Source organism: Emys orbicularis, chromosome 13 (assembly GCF_028017835.1).
Source record: "Emys orbicularis isolate rEmyOrb1 chromosome 13, rEmyOrb1.hap1, whole genome shotgun sequence".
Taxonomy (NCBI): domain Eukaryota; kingdom Metazoa; phylum Chordata; order Testudines; family Emydidae; genus Emys; species Emys orbicularis.
The window spans coordinates 41989813-42007458 of NC_088695.1; positions in this window are offsets into that span (position 1 = coordinate 41989813).

The window sequence follows — 17646 nt, forward strand, 5'->3', positions numbered from 1 at the left end:
TTTTTTTTGAGAGAGGAACTGGATGGAAAAGGATTCAGAGCAGCAACTTATAGATGAGAAAGTCTCCATAGGCTCATCCCAGCCCGTGTGACCAGCCAGTCTCCACGTAAATCAAATGTGTATGTTTATTGGGTACAGGGTCTCTGTTCATCTCCTGGTGCCATACACTGTAGGTTTAGCCAAAACAACATATTTAACTGGTTTATATCTTTGTTAAATAAGTCACAAACATTTTTGGGGAAGTTTTTATAGTTCCATTTTCATTCACTTGCCTTTACAAAAGCCCTTCTCAGTTTGCTACCAACATATTCCATTCAGTTTTAATAAGGCAAGACCTTAAACTATATGAAAAGGAACATAGGTTGGGGCTATCAAAGGGACTGTGAGAGTTCTGCACCCAACTCCTATTAAATGTCAATGGGAGTTGGGAACTTAACTCCCTTAAACGTTTGGCTTCTAAGAGAATGGCATATGTGTGCGTGTGCATGTATCTATATGTAATAACTACTTTTGCACTTCTACAATGACTTTCGTCTTTAAATCTAAAGGCACTTTACACATTAAGCGTCATACCACCCATTTTACAGCTGGGAAAACTAAGGTGCAGAGTGCCCACAGTCACATAGTGAGTTGGTGGCAGAGTCTGGAATACATGAGAGAATCAACCACTGATTTACGTCTTGTTTTTTCTACCACTTGTTTTGTTGTTTAAATAGAAATTTACATGGGCAAAGTATTGGTTCCGACTTCACAATACCACCCTCTACTACTTTACGAAGAAACATGGAGATGCAGTAGGTGTATAAATTATTTACTTTTTCCATCTTTGATAGCATGGATATTTTTTCCTATTGATAATATGGTGTTCTTTTGCAGTTATGCCTCCGTGGACGCTACTCCATATACATAGTAAGTAAAACCTGTGATCAGATACATGCCAGACTCTCAGAAGTGCTTCTTGTATTTGTATTTGCACTGAGGGGAATCTTCCAGTGACTAACTCGCTGAGGATTTCCTCTATAACCAAGGCGATAGTTTCTGCATCCAATTTCATGTTTAAAGTCAGTAGTGAGGATCTGTAACTTGTGGAGGATCAGAGTTTAACACTCTGGAGCTGAGAGTGGTACAGATGGCACATGCCTCTCTACAGATGCTGCATCTCACCTTGCTTTTTATTGACCCTCCCGGACCATGCAAGAGTAGCCTTGGCAAGCTGGAGAGCAAACTGCAGTTAGCCCTCCTAGACTGGAAGGATAGTTGGTATCACCTGAGACTTCAGGACTTCCTCCTTACAGTCCTACCAAAGACAGGGCCCAGTCCTGCAAGTCCTCGACACCTACCGAATTCCACACCAGAAGAGCTGGCAGGATTGGACCCACACAGAATTAATCCTTTCTATTTTGTACGCATATGGGAGTAGAATGCAAACCGATCTTGTGTGATTCCTAAATGACCAACTATCACTTTTGAGAAGCCTACTAAGAATTTGGACAATGAGGAGGGTAAGATGGACTCAACTTGACTCGTTACCCGAAGTTGAGGGCCGGTGTGCTGCAAAGCCTTAAGACTGATGCACACAGGGACAGAAGTTGAGATTCCAGAGGGCAGCACTTCCTTACACTTCTCTTTTCAAATACAAAATAGTGGGCTATAGTAGTTCTGCCGGGGAGCAAAGAAAATGATCATGTGAGGTATAAAGTCAACTCAGTAATAATGGGGGATTTCAACTATTCCCATATTGACTGGATACAGGTCACCGCAGGACAGGATGTAGAGATAAAGTTCCTAGATACCATTAATGACTACTTCTTGGAGCAACCAGTTCTGGAACCCACAAAGAGAGAGGCAATTCTTGATTTAGTCCTAAGTGGTGCATAAGATCTGGTCCAAGAGGTGAATATAGCTCAACCGCTCGGTAATAGCAACCATAATGTAATAAAATTTAATGTTCTTGTAGGGGGGAAAATACCAAAGAAACCCAGCACAGAATCATTTAACTTCAAAAAGGGGAACTACACCAAACTGAGGAAGCTAGTTAAACGGAAATTAAAAGGAATAGTCACAAGAATGAAATGCCTGCAAGTTGCATGGAACCTTTTAAAAAAACACCATACTAAATTTATACTCCAAATAAAAAAAAATATAAGGACCAAAAAAAATGCCACCATGGCTAAACAACAAAGTGAAAGAGGCGGTTAGAGACAAAAAGACATCTTGTAAAAATTGGAAATCAAATCCTACTGAGGAAAATAGAAAGGCGCATAAGCTCTGGCAAGTTAAGTGTAAAAGCATAATTAGGCAGGCCAAAAAAGAATTTGAAGAGCAACTAGAAAAAGACACACAAACTCAAAAATATTTTTAAGTTCCTCAGAAGCAGAAAGTCTGCCAAACCATCAGTGGGGCTACTAAACAATCGAGGGGCTAAAGGAGCATTCAAGGAAGACGTGACCATTGCAGGGAAGCTAAATCAATTATTTGCATCAGTCTTCAGAGGATGAGTGGGAAATTAACCCACCTGAACCATTCTTTTTAGGAGACAAATTTGAGGAACTGTCCCAGATTGAGGTGTCACTAGAGGAGATTTTGGAACAAATTGATAAATTAAGCAGTAATAAGTCACCAGGGCCAGATATTGTTCATTCAAGAGTTCTGAAGGATCTCAAATATGAAATTGCAAAACTACTAACTCCAGCATGTAGCCTATTACTTAAATCAGCCTCTATACCAGATGACTGGAGGATAGCTAATACTGATTTTTAAAGAGGGTTCTAGAGATTCTAGAGCAGGGGGTCCGTGAAGGTACTCCAAGGAGTCCGCGAGTCATGTCCAGCTCCAGGGGGTCCACGAGTCATGTCTGAGATTGCTGGCCATGCTGATCAACTCCTCCCCGTCTCCCCCAGTGTCTCCTGCACACCGCTCGGGGAGGGGGCAGGATGGAGCAGGGGCGGGAAGAGGTGGGGTGGGGATGGGGCCTTGGGGGAAGGGGTGGAGTGGGGACGGGGCCTGGGGCTGAGCACTCCTGGAGAAAATTAGAAACCGGCTTGGTGGTCTGCAAAATTTTTTAAATCAAAATGGTGGTCCTCAGGTTGCTAAAATTTGAGAACTGCTGTTCTAGAGCCATCGTAGATAGTTCTCTGAAAACATCTGCTCAATGCACAGCAGCAGTCAAAAAAGCTAACCATTTCAAGAAACATTAGGAGAGGGATACATAATAAGACAGAAAATATCATAATGCCACTATATAAATCCATGGTATACCCACATCTTGAATGCTGTATGTAGTTCTCGTTGTCCCATCTCAAAAAAGATATATTAGAATTGGAAAAAGTACAGAGAATGGCAACAAAAATTGTTAAGGGGCTGGAACAACTTCTATGGAGGAGAGATTAAAAAGATTGGGACAGTTCATCTTAGAAAAGAAATGACTAAGGAGAGATGTGATAGAGGTCTATAAAATCATGAATGGCGTGGAAAAAGTGACTAAGGAAGTGTTATTTACCTCTTCACATAACACAAGAACTAGGGGACACCCAATGAAATTAATAGGCAGCAGATTTAAAACAAACATAAGGAAGTTCTTCTACACACAATTTAAACTCCACCTGTGGAACTCATTGCCAGGGGATGTTGTGAAAGCCAAAAGTATTACTGGGTTCAAAAAATAATTAGACAAATTCATGGAAGATAGGTCCATCAATGGCTATTAACCAAGATGGTCAGGGATGCAAGACCATGCTGTGGGTGTCCGGAAGCCTCTGACTGCCAGAATCTGGGATTAGACAATGGGATGGATCACTCAATAATTGTTCTGTTCTGGCAATTGCCACTGTCGGAAAATAGGATACTGGGCTAGATGGACCATTGGGCTGACCCAGTATGGCAGGTCTTGTGTTCAACTTGGCATAACCAAAGAGGTCAAGTCATACTGGCCCTGGTCCTCAGGTGTCAGTGAAGCTATGCCAATTTATACTTGCTGGAAAAATTGGCCCAACGTGTTTTAAGTCTTTTCATCTATCAGGATTATAGAGGTTTTTTAAAAAACTTTTTTAAAAGTGCTAATAGTAAATCTTAGAGGTTGCACATACTTGTGGAGGCTTCTTTATAGAAATGCTTTTTAGGTGCAGTCGGTACGCGAGGCACAAGCTGTGAAAGCCGATTACCCTTTTGAGATCACAATGGCAAACGGAAAGAAGAAACTCCTGGTAAGAACAGAATGTCGGTGCTATCAAATACCTGGCACTTAGGAAGTTCAGTGAGTTTTGTAGTGACATGGTAGCCAAAGTGTATTCCCTAACCCACTGTGGAGCCAGGGCTGCCCCAGCTCTCTCCAGTCTCAAGCTATGTTGCTCTATTATAACATTATCCAATGACTTGATCCAGTACACAGATATAAGATTGCTCGACTATGGCCAAAGACCTTTGTAGTGGGACTCTTTCCATTGACTTCACTGGGCTTTGAATCAGGCTCATAGTTTGCTATCCAATTTCTTGGAATGTTCAGCTTTCATCCCTAGCCTCAATGTAAAGAAAAGGATCACAAGTAAGAAAAAAGATACAGGCCTGGACTCGGGGAAGTGGAGAGGAAATGGTTACAACAGGCTTTGTGAAATTAACATGCATCAATAAAATGTCTATCCTTTTCTTCCAGTTAAATGTCCCTAACGATTGTACTTCTTTTTCGATCAGTCTGCAGAATCTGCTGATTTACGTACTGCCTGGATTGAAATCTTATGGAAATCGATGCAGCTGCCAGGGCCTGGCAGAGAACAGTCAACCTGCACGTGGTAAAACTTGAGCTGTAAATTCAATGTCGTGCAGTTGCCTGTGGTGATCTTCCTAGAGGTAGTGCGATTCCCAGCTTGACAAGAACTAGAGGCTTTGGGCAAGAAGGTCTAGGGGATCTAGGAAAGCTTCAGCCCTGCCTCAGTTATTTAAGTCACTTGCTTTCTCTTCCTAAGAAATGGGAATTTTGTCATCCTGCATTCACAGCATCCTTAACAGCTGGTAACTTGTGTTAGTTCATGATTTAGTGCCTGAACATACCTTTGCTTTCTAGGTTATTATGGAAAGTTAGCAGGGAAGTTTCTGATTTTGGTACCTTTGTGGAAATTTGTCTATCTAGTTGGACAATATTCACCCTCCCCCCCCACCCAGCCGCCATCTTACCTCAGTAGTGATGGGACGTCTTCCTCCTCCCTCCAGGATGTAAAAAATAATCCCTCAAAATTGTGTAGAGCTACTGAATTGGTGACCCCGACTGGAGCAGCAAATTGTGTCCCAATTGTTGAATTTTTACAGCATTTGTTAGCACACTCACATCACCAAATGTACAGGAAATGTCTTTAGTATGTGAAAGCTGGAAAGCATATGCTACAGTGACTGATGGATGCTCGAAATTGGTATGTCAGGCTTGTTTTCTTCACACAACGCACAGTCAACCGGTGGAACTCTTTGCCAAAGGATGTTGTGAAGGCCAAGACTATAACAGGATTCAAAAAAGAACTTGATAAATTAATGGAGGATAGGTCCATCAATGGCTATTAGCCAAGATGGGCAGGGATGGTGTCCCTAGCCTCTGTTTGCCAGAAGCTGGGAATGAGTGACAGGGAATGGATCACTTGATGATTACCTATTCATTTCCTCTGGGGCACCTGGCACTGGCCACTGTCAGAAGACAGGATACTGGGCTAGACGGACCTTTGGTCTGACCGAATATGGCCGTTCTTACATTTTGTTTGTTGTTTTGTTAGGCATGATGTTCCTAGCTTGATGGAAAGAGCTCAAGTTGCTAGAGACCATAAGGAAGAAAATCATCACAACACTGTACTTTATGTCGAGGAGACCATTAGCTGCACATCCAGGGCCACTGATCTCTTAATATCAGAGGAGACCAAGAAAACCACTGATTTTCATACCTCTAGTGAGTTCTTTCATATTTAATTTGAGTTTTGAACTTTGTTTCAAATATGATGGATGTCCTTAAAAGGCAAAGGGCTTCCAGTGAGGATTTTCTGCCTTTTGTTATGTGCAAACACTTCTCTGAGTAACTTACCCCACTGACACTGAGGGAGGTCTCTGAAGGCTTGGGGGGAAACGGGGTCCTGCTGTTTCATTAGCAGTCTGGCTCTAAAACATCATTGTCATTGCATCATGTCAAACAATTACACTTGTGACTCCTATTCACAATGATATACTTCCATTTCTCAAGCACCGTGAATCCAGAGATCTCAAAGCATGTTATTAATGTTCTGGCTCATTATCTTTGTCAAGTAGGTAAATGTTATTTTACCCATTTTGCAGAAGGGAGGCAAAGAGGAGTTGTTATTTGCGCAAGATTACAGAGGATTCGGCAGCAAACTGGGCATGGAACCCAAGTGTCCTGACTCTGTCATTTGTTCTAAGTTTTAGACCATATATCGAAACCATTGGTTCAGAAACTCAAACAAATCAATAATTAGTTCATTAACAAAAGTCCACCTGATATTTCTCTTTTGTTTCTTTTCTTTTGAATCAAGATTTTAATGAAGACAGAGAGTCAGCTATTTATGAAACTCTAAAAGTGGAGACCATGGAAGACAAGGCTAGTGATGAGATAGGTGAGTACAGTGGTGATATTAAAGCTGTCACCGTGGGAAATGTGGTGAGCTATTTGCATTTTCTCAATTCTCAACAATTACTATGGTACCACAAAGTGCAGATCTGGATCCAAACTTTCCAAAGTTAGGGGGTTTTGGATGGGCTCCCTATAGAGGTAGGAGCCAACTGCTAATTTCTAATGTGCTTTCAAACTTTCCCAAAGGTAGGGAGTGTTAAGGGGAAGGGTTTGGGTTTGGGTTCAGGACAGTCTCTGCATCACTGCGATCTTCCTATTGAGTAGAAGAGCTAGGCTACACTGCTTCTGGATCCCTGCAGCACCACAAGCCCCATTGTATCAAAGCAAGGTACCAACTTCCTGCTCCCAGGGGCTGAGAGCATGTCCTCCACTGTGCTCCCAGCCTAGTGGCTTGGGATCTAAATTTCCCCCATGCAATCAGCTGTTGTATCTCACTGGGCTGATGAGTTGGCTCCTGAAGCATCTGTATGGAGAGTAGCCTTGGGTGAGTAACAGTGATAAGGGTAGAAAAGAACAAAGGCGGAGGCTTTACCTGTTCCCTCAGGCATTCAAATGGTCCCAACCAAACCTCAAATGCCTGTGCTCAATGAAACCTTTCCAATCTATCTGGAAGAAATCGGCTGGAGAAGGTCATGTTGCTCCTTCCGGACTCCATAACCATTTGCCACCTAGTAGTTAAAATAGTAGGTAACCATGGTGGTGGACTGATTCTGCCATTGATCAGTTTTTTCCTGGTGATATTGGCTTACTCTGCAATTTAAATGGATTCCAAAGCATTAAGAGGATTGCCTCTATCTCCCTCCGCTTATTGTAGTCTTCCTACACTGTCTGCTATTGCTGGGGACTCAGTTTACTATCCCAGGGATGGAGGGTGTCTCACCTCTTGAGGCACTTGTACAACTTCCTCTCTCAATATTAATGGGAGTCATTCCCTAGACAACCCGTGACTGTGTGTGTGGGCACCTCTGCCATCTACTCAGCGTCAAACCTACTCAAGTGCTGATGATCAGGTCACCCTTGTGTGCAGGTTTGCAAAAATACTATGTGCTTGCTCAGCCTGGATGGGTATTTTTATGGCAGCTGATTAAAATATCACTACCACCACTGTCAACACCAATCCCGTAACCCCGTCATCACTGTAAAGATGGGTGGGCAGATCTTTTGGCCGTGCTGGTGGGTTTTTATGGTGATTTTGCCAGACTGCTGTAGTGGCTAGAGATCTACACAGGATATAAGCCCTATAAATAATACAGCTTTGTACTTAACAGTGGTTCTTCTTTAGCTCATGTGATAAGAGTGGAAAGGGGGAAAGGAAGGAGGTATGGAGCAAAAGCCCCCAAAATAAGGAACCAAATATCTCCTAATATTAGAGAGGAACAATTGTGCAATGGCGAGGGTGGTAGCCTGGGACTCGAGACCACGTTTATTTCCCTGCTCTGCCACAGACTGCCTGTGTGGTCTTGGGTTAGTCGCTTAGCCTCTCTGTGCCTCAGGTCCCCATCTGTAAAATGGGGATAATAGCACTTCGCTACTTCACAGGGCTGTTGTGAGGATAAATTCATTAAGGCTTGTGAGGTGCTCACATACCACAGTGATGGGGTCAGGTAAGTACCTTAGATATTGGTGATTAATTTTCATAAGCATTTTTTACTTAAGATAGCCAGTCACCGAAGTGAAAAAACACATTTTTCCACTATCCAGGAAGTGGAACTCTAGTAAGAAGACAAGGTCTTTGGTCCCATAAAACTCCCTGAAGCATATACAACATAAGCACAAACATCTGAAACACTAAGCTATGTTTTGTTGCCACAGGTGGTGATTAAGTTTTATAGAATCATTACATTGTGCATTGACAGGAGACTAAACCATTTAGGATTCAGTAGAATAACGCCAGCAGTGTTGTTGTTAACGGTGCTGCTATTTATTTCTTTTTCACTTATTTTTTAGCTCATGACTCTAATTAAGATGAGGCCTCTGTTATTTATGGGGATGTCGTGAGAACCAAAAGTATAACGGGGCTAAAAAAGAATTAGATAAATTCATGGAGGATAGGTCCATCAGTGGCTATTAGCCAAGATGGTCAGGGATGCAACTCCATGCTTTGGGAGTCACTAAACCTCTGACTGCCAGAAGCTAGGACAGGACCACAGGAGATGGATCACTCGATAATTGCCCTGTTCTGTTCACTCCCTCTGAAACATCTGGCACTGGCCACTGTTGGAAGATAAGATACTGGGCTAGGTGGACCACTGGTCTGACCCATGTAATTCCAAGTTTCAGGAGAAAGGAAATTGAGGCTAGTAATGATATTGGTGAGCAAACAATGCCTAGCTCAAGTAGCTGAAGAAAATCATTCTGTGGGTGGTTTATTGTAACAGGAAGGTGTTAAGAACCATTTTTACTGTTGTCTGAGCTTTTTTAAATCAGGACTCCGGCACTTCACCATTGGGTGGCCATAGAATTTGCCACGGAATCTACCCCTGCTGTGGATTTGTGCTTCAGAATCTAATCTTTCCTTTAAAGGAAAAAATAAGTCTCTAGTCCTTATGGTTGTGAAGACAATCTTAATATAAACTGATACATTGTGGTCTTCCTGAGTCAGCAGACAGCCTGAAACAATAACTGAGTATGAACTGCCATGTTCACCTCAGCAGGGCCTCAACTCTGAAACCTAATGATGAAAGTTTAATCAAGAAGTTTATTATTTCACTGCTGATCATTTTAGCACAAATATGTAGCTAATGAGCTTATTCCAAATTGCCTCTCTCAACTTCCTGGCTGCTAAAGCCACATCTGTGCCCTATTTCACTCCCAAAGCTTCCAGATTTCCCCCCGCAGCTTGTACAGAGGAGTTATGTACTGTCGATGCAGAAGTCTGTGGCATGCCAACAACTGAGAATGTAGGCAGAGGCTTGGGTTAAAATGAATATAAACATAAAATGGGAACCTGGACGACTGCAATTATTTAGTGACCTATTAAACTCAGCAAAACCCTCAACTTTTACACTTACTTGGAGCTGCTGTCGGATTTCCAGCCTCCTGCACTAGGAAGCCACAAACATGCGGTGGGATCTTGCTATAGCATGTCAGTCCAGACTGCCATAGAGAACATGGGACCTCATGGCAGGCTCTGCCTGCCCACAGCAGAATGGAGTGCACCAGACCTCTCCATTCAATGGGATATCCTGGATGGCTGGCGAAGCATCGGCACTGATGCTAGCTGTGGAGGCATCAGTTTCTGCCAAGCCCCTGGCCAGTTGGAAGAAGGGGCGGTTGGAATAGTTTTGAACACAACTGAGGAAGTGGCTGAGTTTCAAATTGCACCATAAAGAAACAGCAACAAGGTGGAGAGCTCCTCACTCCATCCAGCTGGTCTTTGAAGGATGGAGCCCATTGTTTGAATCAATAGGGACCCAACACTTTTTGCAGCTCTGTAATTTCTCAGTGCCTGTATCATTTGGGTACATAGGCGCTGGAGCACAGCCACAGAGAGACCATGTGAAGATGGGAGTTAGACGCCAATGTTCTCCCAGCTGTTGTTTGACAGACTGAGTTAGGTTTGCACAATACAGTCTGGAGAGTTTGCAGGCATGGAAACCTCCTCTGATTCGATTGTATTATGTTTTTCATTAGGGGAAATTGGTGGAGATGCTAAAGAGCAGCATGGAGCAGCTGGTTGCACTACTTCTGTTGCGCAGAACACACAGAGTGATCCATGTCTTGCTGTCAACAGCGCTGCCCCAGCAGAGGATGAATTCATGCCCTGAGCTCTTCAGAAGGAACCACTGGCTGCTAAGAAAGAAAGTCTATTAATTTTAAGGGAGCTGCTCCCATCCATCCCTGAAAACGTTCAGGACAAAAGTCCTCTTTAGGCAAAGCTGGATAGATGGGGTTTCCTTTGCTTTTCCTCTCAGGTTTCCAATCTGGGATCACTGTTGCTTTTAAAAACTTTTCCCTGTTTGGGTTAATTTTTTGTTATTTGTACTGAATTTTTGTTTTTCAAGCATTAAAAGATAATGTGCATTTATTTCCATGGTAACACGTGAAAAGAGCTTCTTGAAATATCTGACCTGCTCCCGGCTCCTGCAGATGGGAGCAAGTTGCCAGCAATGACTCATTGCTACTTGTGAGGAAAATTATACTTGGTGATGGAAGCAACTGAAAGTAGCCAGCTAATTACAAATAAACACGTTGCTAAGACGGACAAACAGAACTCCATGCATTGGCTGTAGCAGCCTTCAAGTTCAGTTGGATGTTCTTTCAAACTATGTAGCGCGGGGTATTAATATAGCAAGATATGGGCCACATCCTCAGCTAGCGTCAATAGGCGTTGCTCCACTGACATCCTCAGTTAGTGTACACTGACAAACATCCTTTGACTTCAGTTAATGACCTATGACAATTTACACCTGTGGCGGATCTTCAAAGCACCATATAAACAATAAACACAAAAAATAGTGAAGGTGAGATGAAAAACTATTTACCTGCTACGGCCTGAGTCCCGTAAACTTCCTGCAACAGTTGTTTTTAAGCTGTTACTGCCATGCTTTAGATGTGGTCACATCCTGAACACGGATCTGATCAGGTAGTTCAAGTCCAGCTAGCGAGTGGGTCTGTCTGATCCAGAGGCAAAGGAAGTTTATTTTCATGCCGCTCACATTGGTTGTTGCTAATGGCCTGTTCTTTTTGAGTGTTTGGGCGGGGGGAAGCCTTATTTAAAAATGGCAAATATCCAAGGAGAAAGGAGCAGTGTGAATTCTCCAGTCTATTCATTTCCCTTACAAATCCTTCCTGGCAAAGACCTTGGGGTTGAAATGTCATTGCTCTAATTTATCTTGTGTGTTCTGTGTGTATTTATAACCCTTCTGTTCTGCTCTCAGGCTACGTAGTGATGTAGATTCCCCTTTTTTGTGATGTGTAGAAAGCACCTCACATTCAGGATATAACTAAGCATAGTTTTGCAAATTATCCCCAGTTAAACATTGATTTAGGTTCAGTGCAGGTTCTGCAAAGCAGTTCAAATGCATGCATCTGCTTGTTTGTAAGGCCCATGTCCAGTACTTGAAGGCAAGGCTCAATAGATCATTAGGGGCTGGACGACTGGTGAAATGATACTTGGCCACTGTGTAGGATGGAGCTTGGGCAGGAGGAAAAGATGCTGGTGGGAAAGACTTGAGTGGTTTAAAACATTATCTAGGCTCATTTAGGGCTCAGTCCTGAGCTGTCTTCCCTGCTCAGGCAGGGAGTGATGGAAGTGTGAGGCGCCCCTTTACTTCCCTCCTACCCACATTGCCGCTCTGTGTGTGATGGGGAAAGCAACCACCACAGGGTTGCTACTTGCCCTGCTGGGCAGACAGGCAGGGAAGGGGAGGGGCCTTGGCTTTGACATCACCCTCCCCCAAACAGCTGAGCCTGCATGGAGTAAACTGTGCCAGGTGCAAAGCTGGTGCAGCTTAATTCCTCCCTGGAGCAAGGCAGAACCAAATGGTGATGGAGTCACCATTCATTGTGTCTGCTCCTGAAGCAGAGCACTGATGCACTGCCCCTTACCTAGGGCTAGTGATAACTCTGCTACCTCGGCCTTAGAGTGGCCTTAAATCTGTGGAGTCACCATGTTGCTGGAGAGGGCCCTCCTTGCTAGATCAGCCAGGGAGCAGCCTGCATTCAGGGGCTACTCTTGGGGGCAGAGTGGGGATAGAGACACTGCCTTAGAGGCTGAACTCTTCTATCCACACCAGAGACAGCACAGTCACTGACAGCGCAAGCTGCCCCCCATAGCACCATTCCACCACTGTGTCTCGGCCCTGGTCTGGGGCAAACCACTTCTAAGAGTGAATAAGGGGTTTAGTTCCCATTCAGTCTTTAGCTTGACTCCAGACACTGCTAGCCAAGGTGGCTGATGTGACACAGGCTTTTGTCTGAGGCGATCGAGACCATGAATTCTTCTTGCCAAGGCCAGCAAACAGCCACTGGATACTTTTCCAAGGGTTTTTAGAGACGATGGGAATATCTAACCGGAGGAATTCCTGGAGGAATATGAAATTAAACAGCCTTGTGTAAAGTGACCTCTCCTAACTCTGTTAGGTGGAATTTACTTTTAACACAGGGGATTCATTGAAGGGTGAGAACTTGTAGCCGAGATGCTAAACACTGCATTTATGGGGTCTCCTAAAAACCTCATTTTAGCAGCCCAGAAATGTGTCCGCATTCCTGAAAGTGTGTGAGCCTTGTGTAAAGAGGAATCATAGAATATCAGGGTTGGAAGGGACCTCAGAAGGTCATCTAGTCCAACCCCTGCTCAAAGCAGGACCAATCCCTAGACAGATTTTTGCCCCAGATCCCTAAATGGTCCCCTCAAGGATTGAACTCAACCCTGGGTTTAGCAGGCCAATGCTCAAACCACTGAGCTATCCCTCCCCCCATGTGGATTCCAAGGGCCAGATTCTGATCTTTGTTATGCTGATGTAAATCTGGAGTGATTCTGTAGCAAAGATTAGCCTTTTTATCTTTCCAACAATAGCAATATGAAGCCTCATCACTGAAGAGCTTTGCTTATTCATTTATATAATGAGACTTTGCTGCCACTAGAGGGCAGTGTGGTTTCAAGACCTCAGTTTCCCTGAAACTACTTTCCACTGCAACCTTGATGCAATAATAGTACATTACCTGGCATGCTGCAGTGTTTCCAGAGACTGATTTTAATGGCGTGCTCTTACTCAAAGTAATGGTGCCTGTTATTTTTTTATCCTCAGCTTCTACTAGAACAGCTGGTCTTATTTCAAGGAGACCAGATGAACCTTGTAGAACAAAGGTACAAAATCAGTGCAAGGCAGGTGCTTTGTTTCCACTGAACACAACCAATTCACTGACCAGGGATGCAAACTTCCTCATGTTAAGAAAATACTTCAACTCAGAACATAATGCAGCAATCTGATGGTGTATGTCTACGTTCAGTAACTACCCCTAAGCTTTGAGAGGGTTTCAGCTGGAGGGGAGGAAAGGGAGGATTTCCCTGTCTCTGATAGGAGCTCTTCCTCCCACTCTGCATCAGTTACTACTAAACCAGCCCTGGCAAGGACAATGCTTACACCTGGTTTTCAGAGTTGCTTCTGAGGAGCCCATTTTTACCTTCTGAATGCAGGTCTATTGCACCAAAAGGCATGTGTGTGTTCAGGCGCAGATTTCTGCTTGTGTGTATAAACATGCATGTTCAGTGTTGCCAGCTCTCACAATATTTGTTGCTTTGTTAAAAGCCCCAGCTCCTGGAATCGTGTAATTCGGTGAGCATCTCGGCTTTCCTTTAAAAAAGAAGTAAGTTTCTAGCCCTTTTGATTGCAGAGAAAAGCTGGAAGACCTGATCCAAGGACAACCTAACGGTGCAGAAACCAAAAGGTTTAAAAAACTCAAGATTTTGGGGGCTTGACTCCAGATTTTTAAACAGTTGGGGCCAGCAGTGCTCACAGCCACACAGAACACAAGGGCTTTTCCTATGTATCCTCTATGCAAATGGATCAAATAATGCACTGAGATGTAATGGACGCTTATCCAAGCACGCAGAACAGGCATCCTGAAACTTCAGGAGTTGCAGTTCCACAGCAGATCTAATCTATTCTGAGGATAAACTTCCTCCTTTCTCCCACCTTCCTCTCCTGGGGGAACAAAATATTTTAGTGGAGCATCTGGAAACTTTGCAATATTCATCTGAATTCCTGCCACTTCTCTGATTTACAGCCCATTCTGCTCTATTGCAAATTGCTGCAGATGGGAAGAAATGTTGTAAAATCTTGCTGAAGCATTACCCTGTTTCTCAGCACCTATGCAAATCATGCCGATCAATGGCTTAAGTAGTACAAAGCAATGTTATGCATATGATTCTCCCCTTCCTCCTTAGTGCTGCAGTCCGGCCTCAAGCACCAGAATTTTGTTCCAGCTTTGTAACCAGTATTTCAATTAATCGTAGTGGGCAAAGGAAAACAAAAATAATTTGAATCTGAATTGAGCCAAATGAGCAGGGGCTGAGGGAGGGAAGGTTTTATTTTCAGTAACAGGATGCCCTTCACAGTGGAAAGGGAGGTTGGCAACTTACCTTTTCACTGGACCTTGACTGCTCTCTTAGGAGTAACAATAGGCAGAGCTGCTGGAGCTGTGAAAAAGATCACGAGCTGGAAACAGAAGTGTGAGGGTTTAGTGTTCAGCAGTCAGACCTCCAAACTCTCCTGCTTTCCAGGCCCACCTTTTTCTTTGCATCCCTCACCAATGAGGCATCATCAATTTACCACCAAACAGGGGAGAACAGAAATGCAGAAGCATGAAATCAAGAGGGCAAAAAATATTCCTGGTAAAGAAATGAATCCTCCCTCTCCCATCTTTTAAACTTCCAGAGTTATTAATGATCTGATTTTTGTTGTAGGTCTTTGTTTTATATTTGGTCTTTGGTAAGACCAGAAAGGATACTGACCAGGAAACATACTGCAGCAAGATCCTCTTGAAGTTAATTGGAGTTCTGTGCACAGAACAGCTATAGATTTAGGCTTGAGCTAGCATGAGATGCTCTGGCATGATTTTAGACCTGACTTGGAACAATAGATGGATAAAGTAAATGCACTGACGAAATATTGCTCCTGGAGCATCCTGGAATATAATCTTTAAAGGGAAATGTTTGCTGTCTTGCCACATCTTTCTGTCACTTCTCATGCTGTTGTTCACTGACACCGAATCCTGCTTTATTTATACTTCATGTTTCTTTAATATCCCTTCTTCCAAATGGCAAATGTTTGGTCTGATGGCTGGTGCCAGAAAGCAAAACAAGGAGAATCTTGGATCCACTTTGGTGAAGAGAAGCTACCATGCGTAACTGACATTTAGAAGCCATTTTTATAGCAATGTCATTTTATAGCAATTTCTTCTCTCCCAAAAAGGATAGTGATGCCGGATTTGAGACACATGACGTGGGAAAGAATAACTGGGCAAGGTTCTCGGTCTATAAATCCCAGATTAATCATAGTGTAAAAATACCTTCCACTCCAACTGTGGCCGATCAGTAGAGCAGGTCAACTTCATTCCTCTGAACCTACTTTTTAGGCTTGATTTCTCATTTTCTATTGTCCTGATACAGTACTCATTAAGTTACATTATGCATGAATGATATAAAAACACACCCTCCAGGAAGATGTTTATCTAACTTCCCAGCATGAGCAGGATTCCAAGCAGATGGTATTTACAATGTTCAGTGAGTTCTACTACAAACCCAGTTAAATACAATGATGGGAAGGCAGGAAAGCAGGAAAGTTGGGTCCCCTCTGTGTTTGATTCAGTCAAATCCATTTTGCCACCTTGTTCTTCAGAAATTCCATGGAACCCAAGTGGGAAAGAGAAGTTTGGCTCCCCTGTCTGATGGGATAAAATAACACAAACTCCATAAACTTCAGCTTCACTTCATTGGTCCTAAACATACTCCCATGATAACTGGAGATTGGAGCGAGCTAGGGTTAACCCCTGGGGACAACACAACAGGACATAGCATTGGTATGGCAAGGACCCGGCAGGACCATGAACGCTTTTCCAAGGGATGGGGATGGGGACACTTGATCCTATGGGGGCCCCATTTTGTCTTCACCCACCCTTGACACCTTCTCGCGGTGTGACAGCATGGCAAGTTTGATTGGTTTAGTAAGGGCCCTGCAACAACAGGATTTTTTCTTCCACTTGCAGTTCGTGGCAGTGCCTTTACCATTGTCTCCACCTCTCTCCATTATGGCCCCTGGATCTACCAGTAGAGCAGAAGTTGCCCCACCATAGCCTGAAGAGTCCTTACTATAGCCCTCCTCTTTCCTTGTTGGCTCAGGATGAAGACAAAGCTGATCTATGTCAAGTTCGTATGGTAAAGAACCTGCCAATTATTTTAATTGACCAAGGTTGATACGGGCACAATACTGTGGTTGTGTGCATTTAATGATAAAATGTGTCTGGCCATTGATATCTGCATTAGGGGTGGTTATGGCAAATTACCAAAACAGGTAACATTTGGCACTTTTCATCTGGTGATCTCAAAGCACTTTTCAAAACAGTGACATCTCTACCCTGCAGCTTGGGAAACTGAGGCACAAAGAGGCAAAGTGACTTGCCCATGGTCACACAGCAGCTCAGTGGCAGAGCTGGAACTAAATTAAATTAAATGAGATGTCCTATCTCCTAGAACTGGAAGGGACCTTAAAAGGTCATCAAGTCCAGCCCCCTGCCTTCACTAGCAGGACCAAGTACTGATTTTGCCCCAGATCCCTAAGTGGCCCCCTCAAGGATTGAACTCACAACCCTGGGATTAGCAGGCCAATGCTCAAACCACTGAGCTATCCCTCCCCCTAGAATCCAGCTCTCCTGATTTTTAGCCTGACACCTTGCCCCTGCGTGGGGTCTTTGAGGGAGGAAAGAGGAAAATCGGGAAGATGGAATGAAGGGGCACTTTGGAACTCGATGGAAAATCTTGTGTTGAAGAGATCATATGAACATATTCATCTATAAGGCCAGGCCTCAAACAAAACACTGCCTAACATGTCTTCTGTTATGTGCCTATGCAAAATATACAACATGCTACATTTGTCATTGTGCTTCCACAATATCTTCATGTGTGCCAGTGCTCTCTGCTGGACAGGAGCTGAGACCTACGGTTGCCCAGTGATTTCAACCTTCAGAGGCAACGGGTAAAATTTTCAAAAGCACCCAAATGAATTAGGCACCTAGGGACCCAAATCTCACTGAAAGTCAATGGAATTTACATTCCTAAGTCACTTGACAGCTTTTGAAAATATTACCCTAAAAATATTTTAGGGTAATATTTATTTAATATTTAATAATTGGGGGGAGGGATAGCTCAGTGGTTTGAGCATTGGCCTGCTAAACCCAGGGTTGTGAGTTCAATCCTTGAAGGGGCCACTTGGGGATCTGGGGCAAAATCAGTACTTGGTCCTGCTAGTGAAGGCAGGGGGCTGGACTCGATGACCTTTCAAGGTCCCTTCCAGTTCTAGGAGATGGGATAT